The sequence below is a fragment of the Rhinatrema bivittatum genome, chromosome 7 (assembly GCF_901001135.1).
Source record: "Rhinatrema bivittatum chromosome 7, aRhiBiv1.1, whole genome shotgun sequence".
NCBI classification, from domain to species: Eukaryota; Metazoa; Chordata; class Amphibia; order Gymnophiona; family Rhinatrematidae; genus Rhinatrema; species Rhinatrema bivittatum.
Genome location: NC_042621.1, coordinates 86,284,694 through 86,299,490, shown reverse-complemented (window position 1 = coordinate 86,299,490; position 14,797 = coordinate 86,284,694). Strand labels below are relative to the sequence as shown.

General features: G+C 50.1%; 1 protein-coding gene across 2 annotated transcripts in view; it reads right to left on the bottom strand.

Moving 5' to 3' along the window:
* Nucleotides 1-14,797, bottom strand: part of CBFA2T3 (CBFA2/RUNX1 partner transcriptional co-repressor 3) — a 99,230-nt gene that overhangs the window by 68,983 nt on the left and 15,450 nt on the right. The window contains exon 1 of one of the 2 annotated variants that reach the window (XM_029608616.1): nucleotides 5,314-6,018. The exons of the other annotated variant lie outside the window; for it this stretch is intronic. The gene's annotated coding sequence lies outside the window, so the exon portion shown is untranslated. Of the gene's footprint in view, nucleotides 1-5,313; nucleotides 6,019-14,797 lie in introns of those variants that run through there. 2 annotated transcript variants of the gene reach the window in all.

The window sequence follows — 14,797 nt, the reverse complement described above, 5'->3', positions numbered from 1 at the left end:
ATTTCCCCCTGCAAGCGGCGTGTGGGAAGCGGGAGGGAGACGCATGCCCAGCCTCCCAGCCCTCTCTCACTTACGGACAGCGGCAGAAGGAGCTGGCACCGTGAACGAACAGACGGCTGCATTGTGCACACAGAGCCCAGCTGGGAGGCAGCAGGATCCGTCCGGAGAGGGCTGGGGAAAGGGGGGAGCTGTCTGAGGAGAGCAAGCCACCGGCCCGTAAAGAAATCCCTCTGCAGCATTCACAGCACCGACTAACAGGAACCATTTCCGAGTGCCCTCCTTTCAGAGTGGCACTTCTCTCCCCCCCCTCCCCCCTGCTGGCCTGGGCACTGCAATTAGCATGTCAGGCCATGCTTGCTTTCAGAAGCAGTCTCTTGGGCAGAGCACTTCCTGTTCAAGGCACCCTCCGACCATCTGGAGGGGAGAAGAACACAGACCGAGCTTCGGAAGCAATTCCCAGCGCGTTTAGCGGTAAAGGCACAGACAGGAAGCCCCCAAAGAAACCGCGGGTCCTGTGGGCATAGATGGCACTGCAGAAATGTTAATTATTATTTGATGAGCGCTTCCCTGAAAGACAGACTGTGCCAACATAACTTGCACTCTCCTGGCTCTGGCGGTTCCCGTCGCTCCCTTCCTATGGGCCCCCAGATGCCCAGATCTGTACTTCTTTAGGAAGACTGGGCAATACCGTTCCCTTTGCTGAAATACACGGGCTTCATGCTGTATCTTCCAGTGGCACAAGCCGATGCACGCTAGACCCGTTTGGCAGCCATCAGCAGCAACGTGCACTGGCCACCCTGTCCCCAACCATGCGGCTTTCCAGACTACAGCACCGTGACCCCTGCTAACAATGGATACAGTGAGGGGTGAGCAGGGCCTGGCTCGGCTCCGTCTGTCCAGTGCCCCTCGATTGAATCTCGGGATATTCGCAAGCTGCCTCTGCTCTCACCCATCTGCCCTCTCCATCTCATTAGATGAGGGGAGGCTCGGCTGAGGATCAGGGCTCCGGCGCTGCCTCTCACAGACTGAGTCTAACTCCCTCTGCACATCCCTACTGTCTGCATGGCTTTGTGGCAGGAGGAAGGGACACATTTTATTGTGAGCAACAGAGATGCATCATAAAGCTAAACTCCAAAATATTTCTCAAAATAAACTTTTGTATTTCCAAAGGCATAGTTTAAGAGTTTACTCCCATCTCAGCCTCTCCCTCAAATAAGCCTGTCGCATTCTCAGCTCATTAAAAAACCTCATCCTCTCTCACCACAAAACCACATTCTCACCCTGCACCCCTCAGATCTCATAAGAACATAAGAACATAAGAACATGCCATGCTGGGTCAGACCAAGGGTCCATCAAGCCCAGCATCCTGTTTCCAACAGAGGCCAAACCAGGCCACAAGAACCTGGCAATTACCCAAACACTCCCTCCTCACATAACCCCATTCTCACCCTGCACCCCTCCCATATCAGCCTCTTTCCCCACATTACCCCATTCTCACCCTGCACCCCTCCCATATCAGCCTCTCTCCCCACATTACCCCATTCTCACCCTGCACCCCTCCCATACCAGCCTCTTTCCCCACATTACCCCATTCTCACCCTGCACCCCTCCCATACCAGCCTCTCTCCCCACATTACCCCATTCTCACCCTGTACCCCTCCCATACTAAGAACATAAGAAATTGCCATGCTGGGTCAGACCAAGGGTCCATCAAGCCCAGCATCCTGTTTCCAACAGAGGCCAAAACCAGGCCACAAGAACCTGGCAATTACCCAAACACTAAGAAGATCCCATGCTACTGATGCAATTAATAGCAGTGGTTATTCCCTAAGTAAAATTGATTAATAGCCATTAATGGACTTCTCCACCAAGAACTTTTCCAAACCTTTTTTGAACCCAGCTACACTAACTGCACTAACCACATCCTCTGGCAACAAATTCCAGAGCTTTATTGTGCATTGAGTGAAAAAGAATTTTCTCTGATTAGTTTTAAATGTGCTACTTGCTAACTTCGTGGAATGCCCCCTAGTCCTTCTATTATTCGAAAGTGTAAATAACCGAGTCACATCTACTCGTTCAAGACCTCTCATGATCTTAAAGACCTCTATCATATCCCCCCTCAGCTGTCTCTTCTCCAAGCTGAACAGCCCTAATCTCTTCAGCCTATCCTCATAGGGGAGCTGTTCCATCCCCTTTGTCATTTTGGTTGCCCTTCTCTGTACCTTCTCCATCGCAACTAGCCTCTCTCCCCACATTACCCCATTCTCACCCTGCACCCCTCCCATATCAGCCTCTCTCCCCACATTACCCCATTCTCACCCTGCACCCCTCCCATATCAGCCTCTCTCCCCACATTACCCCATTCTCACCCTGCACCCCTCCCATATCAGCCTCTCTCCCCACATTACCCCACTCTCACCCTGCACCCCTCCCATATCAGCTTCTCTCCCAACATTACCCCACTCTCACCCTGCACCCCTCCCATGCCAGCCTTCTAGCATTCTGATTCTACTAACACTTTGAAGGATTTCAAAGGGGCATTTGATAAACACCGTGGATCCCTAAAGGTTAGAGGATAGGAAAGAAGAAAAGAGGCACGGGGGTAGCTTGCTGGAAATGTGGTTACTACCCTTATCCAATAAGCCTTCATATGGTTAATGCGATGCCAACATTGCTCTCTGCTTCAATGGCAAGGGGAAAAGTGGAAAAGAGGATTTACATTCAGGCAACAACCAACAAGGACATTGAGCTGTACAGTCTGGGAAAACAAGCATGGGGGTAACTTGCTTGTTATGGCGGCTACTACCCTTATCCAATAAGCCTGATACTTCACTTTTGATGCAACTCCAACATTACTCTCTGCATCAATGGCTGGAAATTGGACTCAAACAGTAACCAACAAGGGCCCTGACCTTGGCACTCTGTGAAAGTGATCCGTATGGGACAGTAATAAGCGTGGGAGCTTGCTGGGCAGACTGGATGGGCCGTTTGGTCTTTTTCTGCAGTCATTTCTATGTTTCTATTTAATTTCTGAGATGGAGACCTGATGGGTGAAAAACCTCCCTGGAAGCTGTGTGTAATAGCTCAGAAGGTGCCACCCCGCAGGTGTTAATTAAATGTCCAGAACAGTGCTAGGGGGAATTGCATCTCTCTGAAAGCAGATGAACCAAAGAGCCAGCAAGCTGTTGGTGGGTATTTTGCTGTGCAAAGTTCAGTCTGCTCTCTGGACATTAATATGCCAGGGCACTCCTTACAACAGTAGGAATGCTAATCCTGGTGTCATCAGGAAAGTATAAAACAGGCCCTGGTATCTGGTACCTTCTGCGGCACACACGCGAAAAGAATGCAAATGATTAGAGGGGAAAGCCTCTCTCTCTTCCTGCGAGATATTCCTTACCAGATTGGGCAGGTGAAATTAATGTGGAAAGCACAAAGTGATGTAGACCGTGCGGGTACAGGATGCTGGGTTGGGTATCTAATTATTATTATATATTACTTTCAGCAGAGGCCCCATAGAACAGAATACCTAATAACAAGACATACAGGAACCCCTGCTAAGGAGCCTCCTAAGCACTGCTGGAAGCAGCCAAATGATTTTTTTTTCTTTCTAATCTTGCAGAAAGGGAAAAAGCATGAAGTAAGATGGAAAAGATTTGTGGTGGGTAAGTATGGAAACCCCGCCAATCCCCTGAGCTCAGCGTCTGCCCAGCTGCAGCCACCCAGCCGCCCCTCCTGCTCCTGGGAGCCACAGGCAGGATCTCCGTCGGCTTGCGCCCCCCCCCCCCCCCCTGGCAGCGCGCCTGCCCTGGGAATGACGGGGGAATCAGCAGGACCTGCGGAGGAAGGACCAGAGCTGGGACACCTGCAGCCTCAGGATCCCAGGGCAAGTCAGCTTCAACGTGGGGGGGGGGGGGGGGGCTGTCAGGGGAAGGCACTTTAGATCTGCCCCCAGACACTGATGTTAGCATTCCTCCTGCAGGGACATCCTGGGCACCTTCCTTATCGCTCTTTATTTTATTTTTCCTGGGAATTTCAATGTTAAGTGACAAAAAGAACAAAAAAATCAGTGGAAAAGTGTGGGGGGTTTTTTGTTGTTGTTGTTCTAACATCGAAATATGCAGGAAAAAGAAACTAAAAAGTGAAAAGGAAGGTCCCTGAGCATGGCTCCCCTTCCTGATCTCGGGTTAGGGAAGCTTAGCCCCTCTCTGCTCTGAAGGCGAGCTGCCCTGAGTGGCCGCAGGCGTTCAGTAGCCGATCCGAAGGACAGGGGCAGGGCAGAAACTGCCGCAGGCGGCCCCCCGGTCCCGGCGATTTCCGACTGGAGCTTTGCGGCTGGTTTTATGGGAAGAATTCGCACACCGACCCCAAATGAGAAACCTTTCTTGCAGGAATCGAAAACCCGATGCTTTGAATTCCGGTTACTACTGGCTTCCCAATCCATTTGCAGTTCCCTCTCAAACTCAGCAGTGAATCTGCTAGGATGGCTGGAGCCCCCTCTGCTCGCGATGCCGGTGCAGTAGCCCCCCCCCCCCCCCCCCCCGGGGCTGGCACGTGTGGCGCGTCCTGCAGCTGCACCCGGGAGCTGGGCCCCTGCAGCGCCCCCCGGGCACTAACAGTGCCGGGGATTCCCGGACACGGGGTCTGCAGCCAGGATCGCGCTGGCTGTGGCGATCCCGGGAAAAGCCGAGCTGGAGGCGCAGAGCCAGGCAGGGGCAGAGCATTAGGACACGGTGAGGGCCCCGGGAATAAATACATAAATAAATAATAAAAGCCGAAGCAGCGCTAAACCCGGCCGCCGGAGCTCAGAAGAGAAACCCCCGGCAGCGCTGACTCGGGACCCCTCCGGACTCAGCCGGCTTTCTCCCAATGCCATGCTGACCCCCCCCCCCCCGCCGGCCCCCGGCTCAGCTCTCGGGGGCAGGGGGGGCTGCTGGTCTGAGGAGCTCTACTGCCCAGCTCAGCTCCATGCCCCGGATCTCATTGCTGCACCCCCCCTCCCGCCCCCTCGGTTGGCAGCTTTCTGCCCTTCTTGCCTCCTTTGCAGCCCCTTAACCCCAAACAGCTCCCTCTTAATGACACAGGAGCGAGAGTCAGTGGTGAAATTCCAAGGCAGCCCCGGTCCCAAAGGTAAAAGTTTAAAGGAAGGGGGCTGGGGGGGGGCAATGATTAGACTGAGAAGAGCAGCCCCCCCCCCACTGGAGAAAGCGTTTAGAGATAAGGGGGAAATACATCTTTACTGCCCCCCCCCCCCGCCCGAGACTTAGGAGAATCCCCAGTCAGAAGAAGAAGAGCGAGGACCCTCCTCGGACTTACCGTCCTGAGCTACAGCTGGAGCCGGAGCCCTGAGGTAAAGCGCCCGAGCCGGGCGCCCGAGACTGGAGGCTCCGCAGCCCGCGCTAGGCGGGGGGTGGCTGGCGCGGAGCCATGGCCGGGCCTCCGCGGTCCCCGCTCGGAGCCCGAGGAAAGCGCTTTGTAAATCCAGGGAGCCCGAACCCGGCCCCGAGGCCGCTCTTTGGTGTCTCTCTACATGAGCTCGGAGCCCTCCTCCGCTCTCCTCTCCCCTCCTCCTCTTTTCCCCGTCCCGCGCGTCTTCCTTCTCCTTTTCACGTCTCCTTCTCTTCTTTTCTCATTCTCTCCGCGGCGTCCTTGTATTTCTCTCTCTCTCTCTTTCGTTCCTTCTCCGGTCCGGTGTCTCCGCTTTTCTCGTTCTTGCTCTTTTCAGTGTCCTCGTTCCTTTCTGTCCTGCTCTCCTTCCACGTGTCCTCTTTTGGCTCTCTTCTCCTTCTCTCCTTCCCGTCCCTTGGCAGCCCCCTCGCTGCTGCCTACGCCCTGCGCCGCTCCCCGGGGCCGCTGGCCGGCATGGCGCCGCTCAGCTCGCCGTATCCCCCGCAGCTCATCCCCGGCCGCCGCCGCGCCCGCTCCCGGCTCTCTGCCGCTGCCCGTGCGCTGCCGAGCGGCCGTCAGAGCCTGGCAGCGCCCGAGCGGGCAGAGGGAGGGCTGGAGCCCCGGGCTCCTCCTTCTCCTCCTCCTCCTCCTCCCCTGCCTGCGCCCCCGCTTCCCACCGTGGATCAGCTGCGAGCTCCCGGGATGATGAAGTTCAGGGGACACACACACACACACAGAGATACTACACACTGGCACATGCACACCAAATACACTCACAGAGACAGATACACATACAGACATGATGTACAAGGAAACAGCCACATTTTCTCTCCCTCTCGCTTAAACACACACACAGATACATACGGAAACACAGTCTCCATGCACACACACACTCACATACAGATTGACACATTCACAGACAGAAATGCTCACACATAGACATACTCTCACACATGCATCCTGAAACACTGACACACACACACACACACACACAGAAATGCTCACACTCACACACATTCAGTCACATATACATGTACACATATTTTCTCACATATAAATGCATAACCAAATACACTGTCTCACGCACATACACACTCTCACTCACATTCACACTGAAACACACTCACAAACACAGATACTCATTCATACACACACTCCCCCCTGAAACATAAACACTGAAACGCACACACCCATACACACTCTCTTACATACACATAAAGTAGTGTGTGTACACACCATAGCACATTCTCTCTCACACACACATAGACACTCAGACTGATACACAAGCACACCATCAGACTCACATTCATACACTGACTCACAGAAACACACACACACTCACACTCACATGCAGTTGCAGACACCCAACACACAGACATACTACCACCATACACTCACACACAAGCCCTCACATACTTGTACACACCAAAACACACAGACATCAGTACACACAGAGACACAATCACACACACTCAGACTCACACACTGACACATATGCACTGATATGCACATACAAAACAATGCAATTCCCAACACACACACCAACACACACTCACACACAAAAGCACACTATGTCACACACACACACACACATTCACACACACTGACACACATTCATACATCCATACATACAACATTCATACATACTGACATATACACAAATGCACACATATTTACTCATATACACAGAAACACACACAGGCACTCACATACCCCCCAAAATACTCACACACTCAAACATACATACTCACACAGAGATACACACCATTGTATATATGTGTACACTCTCATATAGATGCATACATATACAGATTCACACTCACAAATACTGACACACACAGTCACACTCAGACACATATTTCAACAAAGAAACACACACACACACTAACACACATACATACACAGTCACCAACATTGACATGATCACACACTGAAACAAATGCACACACCAATATACATGCACAAACATATACAAACTCACAAACACACACTGACATAAAACACTCACATGCACTCTCTCACACCTACATTGACAAACACATACTGACTTCCACATCCATACCCTCACCAACACAAACAGATATTAACACCCACTCACCCACTAATATTGATACACACAAACACACACTCATACACTGAAACCAAAACCTACAAACTTACACATATGGACATATACAGGCACAAATAGACACCAAAACTGACACAGGCACAAACACAGAAAGACACATATGCACACAGTATGTACTCACACATACACAACCATTCACACATACATATATATTTGTGTATATATATGCAATATTTATTTAGCAAATGCAAACCTGTAAACCCAAGCAACAACTTCTTTGTTAACTGAACTGAAAGGCTTTAATCTGCTTTGTGTCATTCTACCAGTACAGATTATGTTGACTGTGAGCCTCCAGTGATGAAGGCTGGCTGCACACTTGCCTTCGTGTATGGCATAGACCGTCTTGTCATACTAATTCAAGGGCAGCACGTTGGTGAATGGTGTTTAACACAAGGAACTTGTTTGCGATTGCCAGATCCTGGTCAGGTTTGCTCCCATAAGGGGGGTGGGGAGGAAAGGCAGATCTTAGGTGGGTTAAACAGAGCGCTGCATATTAAGTTGCCGCTGCCTTCACCGCTTTCTCTCTGCAGAGGGCGCTCCACCACCATAGCAGCTCTGCTCCCCGAGTCCCAGCCTGAGCTCAGACAGCTGCAGGCACTTACCCAGCGAGGCCTCGCTCCCTTCTGAGGGAGAAGGAAGACAAGACGGAAACAATATATCCATTTAACCTCCCTTAGATGAAATATCTATAATCTCTCAAAGCCACATTTAAGGCTACACACATAAAAAATGGATTTTAAAGGGGTTTTTGTGTTTTGAGTTTTCTGCTTATGGGAAAATTGTGCTGTGTATTTGACCCTTAGCAGTTCATTCTAACGCTGTGTTATTGGCTGACTTGGCACTTCAGCTGAAGGCTGGTAAGTGCCACTACCCATACTCATGTCTAAAGGAGCCATGGCCTTCTGGCTGTGCCCCAGGGCCTCTGCTCATCATCATCATCGTCGTCGGTTTATTTTTTTCTCACACTTTTCCAGTGCAAGAGTTCAAGGAGTGCAATTAGCCAGGTTTTCAGTTTCTTCCTAAGAGCGGAGGAGGTCCGGGGTTAGCCGGGGTGTCCAGAAGAGGTGGGGAGTGAGCCAAATGGTGGGCAGTCCAGTTTCTCGCAGGGCTTGAGGTAGCGCCTGCAGCAGGCAGGTGGGTGCATAGAGGCTGAGTTGCTTAGGGAGAGAGGGTGCTGCTAGGCCCTTGGATGCCTTGAAGGCAAAGACTGGCGTTTGGAACCAGCGAGGTGGAGCGTTAGGAGACGGTGTAAGAGTGCAGTGATCCGCTGAACGGGATGGGCATTCATCATGGTTTTTGCTCTTGCATTTTGTATGAGCTGCAGGCAGCAGATCGGCCTTTTTGGTAGCCCCATAGAGAGGGATTGGCACTAGTCCAGGTGGAAGGTGACACAGGCCTGGACCACCACCATTGCAAAAGAGGGGCCATCAAAGAATGGGTGGAGGAGGCACGGTGGGAAGAAGGACGATTTTGTTAAAGAGAGAATTTAGGTTTCAAGAGAACATTGGGAGCCTAATATGAAGGCCGGGATGTGGACTTGATGGATGAAAGGTAGCGTTGTTCCTACCAAGGTAACTCTGGAGTGGAGGTGGTGACTTTTTCCAATCCATCGTACCTCTGTTTTTCGGGGGTCTTAGTTTTAATTTATTTTAATGTAGTCGGTCTGAGATCTTTTTTGGCGGTTGTTTAGGTTGGCGATTGCTCTTAGAGGGCACCGTTGCTGGGTATTGTCTGCATGAGAGACACAAGACATCTGGAAGTCTCTGCTGAGTGGTGGCCATGTAGATGCTGAACAGCATTAAAACCTTGTGGTACCCTTGCATTGAAGGGGTGAAGCTGTCCCAAGAAGAGGGTCTAAGGAAGGATTTAAACCAAGCTAAAGCCAGGCCTACAAGTCCTGAGTCCAAGAGATGGCTGAGGAGGAGTTTGTGGTCTTTATTTATTTATTTTAAAATATTTATGTTATGCCTAAGATAGCCATGTCATGCTAGGCGAATTACAACAGCTTAAACATCACCTAAAATAATCAAAACCAAGCATAAAATAACATAAAAAAATACATTATCTAAAAATCAACCAGAAAATGCTTCACAGAACTTCTTCCTCAACGCTTTCAAATCTTGCAGTGGCCTAATTTCCTCTAGGCTAGTGTTTCACGGAGAGGGTCCAACAGCTTCTGGGTCACCTGCAAACGAGTCAGTTTAATATCAGGCGACTTGAGTAGTTTTGACTCCGCGGAACGCAGTGTGCGTGAAGGAACAGATGCTGTAAAGAGCTCTGAAAGATATCTCAGAGCAGCTTCTTACACTGACCTCAAAACTCAAGTTAACACTAAATTTAAGCCTCTGCAGAACGGGCAAGCGAGGTTTCTCTTCTCCAGACTCTCAGGATCAGCTGGGCTGCAGGGCTGAAAGCAGCAGGGAGGTCTAGGTCGGAGTACCAGGAGGGTAGGTTCTCCATGGTCTCGGCTGAGTCATAAATCATCACCAAAACCGTTTGTGAGCTGTGGTGGGATCTGACACCAGACTGGAAAGGGTGCAAGTGCTTTGTGGCTTGAAGAAAGTCTGTTAATTGCGGTAGAACTGCATTTTTTTCTATGGTTTTGCTGAGGAAAGGGAGGTTGGAAGGCAGGTGGCAGATGCCTGGGGCATTGGGATCCAGGTTCCTCTGCCCTCCCCTATAGAGCACTTGGTATTTCTGCATATCTGACGGAAAACGATCAAGTGTGATGAGATAAGTGACGGATGCTAAACAGAAAGGAGGCAGATAAAATTGTATCCTTGTTGTCCCAAGCACGCCAGACCCGTTACTGCCTTTTCTGCTTCTCATGTGCCCTTTCATCCAACAATTTCAAGAGCCAAAAGCTCACTGTGCTGCACTCTTTTAAGGACGGCCAGGTCCCAGTTTACATTTCCTCATCCTTATGATGAGGTTGTTTTAGTGGAGATGCCTCAGCCTGTTTGTTTAGCTGCTGCCCCGAATGGAAAGGCTGACTGAATCGTTCCGTAAGCTCTTCATTAGCTTCAGAAAGGTAGCCCCTTCTCCTCTTGACTGGCTCCCTTTTGGCTCACTGTGCCTTGAGTTGTCTGCTGGCGCTTCTTCCTGAAGCCACCGGTGGAGGACATTCTGGGAGAGTTGGGCCCCAGGCTGCTGCTGCCACCCCACTCGCCCCATCACATCAATCCTCGGAAGCAAGCAGGGAACCTCGGTGGGAACCCGTCACTCCCCACCCTCCACCCTGAGCTCTTCATGGTCCCAGCACCACCTAGAACCCCCCCCCCTCCCCCCCAGTTTGTGACTCGTGCCTTCCGGTGAGTTCCCTTGCTCCTTCATGCCTGGTGTTTTGTTGAATGCACTGACGATTTGGGTTTCTTTTTCCTTACCTATTTCTTTTTCTTAAAACAACGAGACACGTTACGCTTTTTTTTTTTTTTTTCTGCCAACTTCCCAGCGCTCCTGCCGCTGGGTTTTCCTGCCCTACTCTTATTCCCGGGATAAGGCAGCTGCTGGCATTGGTGGCTTAAGACGCACTCGCAATCGCTCCCGACGTGGCCCGGCCCGGAGAGCCACAAGCAGGGCCCGCCACAGCCTGGCGCCGGCTGGCAGAAGTCCTTCCGAGGAGGAGCCTGCCGCAGCGCCCCACAGAAAGCAGCATCCCCCATCCCTGCCCAAGCAGGGCTGGCGATCCACCACATCCAGACCACTCCGAAAGATTTTCTGACCGCAGATCCCAGGGTGGTGTGCACGCGGCCTGGCCCCCAGCCAGACGTGAGACAGGGAATTCCCGGGAGCAGCCTCCAAGGAATTCGATTTGCGCATCCCTTGACAGGAAGGAACCTGGCTGGTGAGTCTGAGAGAGCTGCCTTTGATCTCCCCGTTCCTCACACTTACTGCTAATGCCCTTCTTAATACTTGCACTCTGCCAAAGAGAGCTTCCTTCTGCAGTGCATGAGATGCAATGTGTACATCAAGGTGCTCCGGGAGCTTCTTGTCATCAGACCACTGGGCTTTCTTGATCTCTGACTGCATCCTTTGCTATCCGAGGATCTTGTTTCTCTCCCTACATTCCGCGGAATAGTTGCTGGGCACCGGCACCTCCATCAGCAGTGTTATTCTTATGTCCTTCTGCTTTATTATTAAACCTGCTTTCGTTGCATCCAGCTTTGTATTATTTAGAACAGGGATGTCCCAGGTGATCACAACTTTTCCATTCTCTGCAGTTCTCTTAGAGTCGCAATCCCAGTGCTTGTCTGCTACAGTGATGTTATCGTGTTCACACAGTTTCCAGCGGATGAGCTGTGCCTGCTTGTGTTATTGTACCTTGCTCTGCTCAGGCCTTCTGACGCCACCACATCACTCCCAGCAACCGTTTCAGGTTCTGTCTTCCAGAATCTGCATTTATCTGTTTCACCACTTTTTTCAGTACTTTGAAATTCGGCTTTCCTTAGCCAATCCTGAGTCAGGTTTTGATCTAGGTGGGCATTCTTCATGCGGCGGCTCTGGGTTGGCAGGTAATGAGAGGTCTTGTCAGAGCTCAGTCACAGCTCCTGGACAGAGACACCTCCTGTGGCTTTCTTACCAAGAGGAGCTGCTGTTCCTTCACCTCGGTGCTTCTCCTGCCCTGCAGGTCCACGCCATGCTGGGAAGTAAGCTAGCTGGTCATTCTGCAGCCGTAAGGTGTCTGTACCTGGGAATAGCTGATCTCCACTTAGCAGCTGTTGCGACCGTCACTTCCCGACGGCTTCACTCCGCCTACCTTTCCTTTTTTGCGACTCCTCCTGCTCTTCATGGATGCCTGGCTGCTGCGGCGTCCGACTGCCGTCCTCTCCGGTGTCCCCGGACCGGCTTGGGCACTGCCTCCCGCCATGCTCTCCAGGTACCTTAGGGCGCGCGCTGCACGGCCCTCGTTCTTATTTCCTCATTGGCGCATTCCTCAGGGGCGTCTCCCTGTGATGACGTCACGCTACCCGGATATTTAAAGCCTACTGTTTATTGCTAGCCGTTGAGTTAGCAAGGGTTTTCTTACGGAAGGGATTCGCTCTCCGTACCCAGCTACTCTGCCTTCCAACTTCCATTGGACTCTTTCTGCTAACGGGGTACCCGTTCCTCGGGACTCTGTGACTGTTCTTTTGTACTCACTTTCTCAGTTCTCTCCACTGCAGCACTGCTACCGGAGAAGCCACTGTTCCAGTGCCCTGAGGAATACTAGCCCAGCCGGGCTCCATCTTCTACTCACTACCGCCACCTCTGGTGGCTTTTCAAACTGTCTAAATAAAGAACTATCTGTGTTTGTGTGTCCAGAGCTGAGTCTGACCTGTGGCCCCTCACAGGACTTCCCCCCGTGGGCGTGGTCATCTGCCACAGTGTCCAAGGGTCCACCCAAACCTCACTAACTATAACAGCAGCAGGGATTTCTGCAGGGGTGGGGGTGCAGAGAGGAGAGCTACCCAGTCTGGGAAACAGTGACACGCTCTGGTCTTCTGCTGTTAGTCAGCTGGAAACAGGTCAAACTTGTAGAACATGGGAAACAGGGCAGCATGCACAGGATGGGTCACTTCAAGCTTGCACCAAGTGTGCCATGTCACAATGATAGGATGGATCAGGTGCTGGAGGACGGGTGGCACTGGATGGAGTCATTCTGCAGGAAACAGAATGCAATGTTGAATCTTTATGGACACAACTTGCAGGTGAGAAGGAGAATGAAATAACAGTGTTAAGATCTCTTCACTGGCTGCCAAGAAAGGAAAGAATGAAGTTTAAAATGATGACATTGATGTTTAGAGCTGTGCAGGGGGGGCAGGAGCAATTTATTTAGAGAAGATGGTTAAGAGCTGTGTCCCAAAGCGTAACCTCCGGTCTGCTCATGGGGTGCGGGTTCGGGTGCCATCTGTCTCGGAGATCCGTAAGATGTCACACCGTAAAAGGGTCATTTTCACAACGTGACCAGAAGTTTGCAACTCGTACAAAAGTAAAGGTTTGGCTGTTTCCATGTGTGTGAGTCAATGGCGTCAGGCTATGTTCAAATGGATTGCAATGTAATTCAAATTACTATTTTATCTATTTTAATATTTTAATGAATTATGTTATGTTTATTGTTTTTGTTGTACACCGCACTGGTCAGATTTCTGGAGTGTGGTATATAAGCTTTTAGAAATAAATAAATATATCCTACTGTCCACCTGGCCAGAATGAACAGACAGATGATGACATGCTAACACAAATTAGGGAAGCTCACAAAATTAGAAGCATAATAACATTGGGTGATTTCAATTTCTCCAGTATTGACTGGGTAAATGTCATAGCAGGACATGCTAAGGAGGTAAAGTTTCTAATTGAAATAAATGGCTGCTTCATGGAAAAGCTGCTACTTGAACAGATAAAGGTGTGTGTGTGTGTGTGTGTGTGTGTAGGAGCTATTTTAGACCTAATCCTTAATGGAACACTTGATTGGGTGAAAGAGGTAATGGTGTTAGGGCCACTTGGCAACAGTGATCATGGCATGATCAAATTTGACTTGAGAACTGGAGGGAAGATGTTAAGGAAATCTATTTCAATGGTATTTGATTTTCAAACTGGAGTTTAAGATAAAATGAGAAAAATGGTCAGGAAAAACCTGAAAGGAGCAGCTGCAAAGATCAAGAGTTTACACTAGACATGGATGCTATTTAAAAATAACATCTTGGAAGCCCAGACCAGATGTATTCCACACATTAAAAAGGTGGGAGGAAGGCCAAATAATGACTGCTGGCATGGTTAAAAGGTGAGCTGAGACACTATTCTAGCCAAAAGAACATCCTTCAAAAATAGAAAAAGGATTGGAATGAAGAAAACCTAAAACAAAGCACTGATAAGGAAGGCAAACACCGAATTTGAAAAGAAGCTTGCTGTGGAAGCAAAAAATGTAATAAAAACTTTTTCAGATACATGTGAAGCAAAAAGCCTGAGAGGGAGTCAGTTGGACCATTAGATGATAGAGGGGTAAAAAAGGGGATTAAGGGAGGACAAGGCCATAGTGGAGAGACTGAATACATTCTTTGCTTTGGTCTTTAATGAGGAAGATGTAAGACAGATACCCATACCAGAAGAGTTATTCAAAGGTGATGATTTAGAGGAAATGAAACAAATATCAGTGAACCAGGAAGATGTACTAGGGCAAATTGACAAACTAAAGAGTAGCAAATCATCTAGACCAGATAGTATACATCCCAGAGTGCTGAAAGAACTGAGAAATGAAATTGCAGACTTGTTATTGGAAATTTGTAAACTATCAGTAAAATCAGCTAC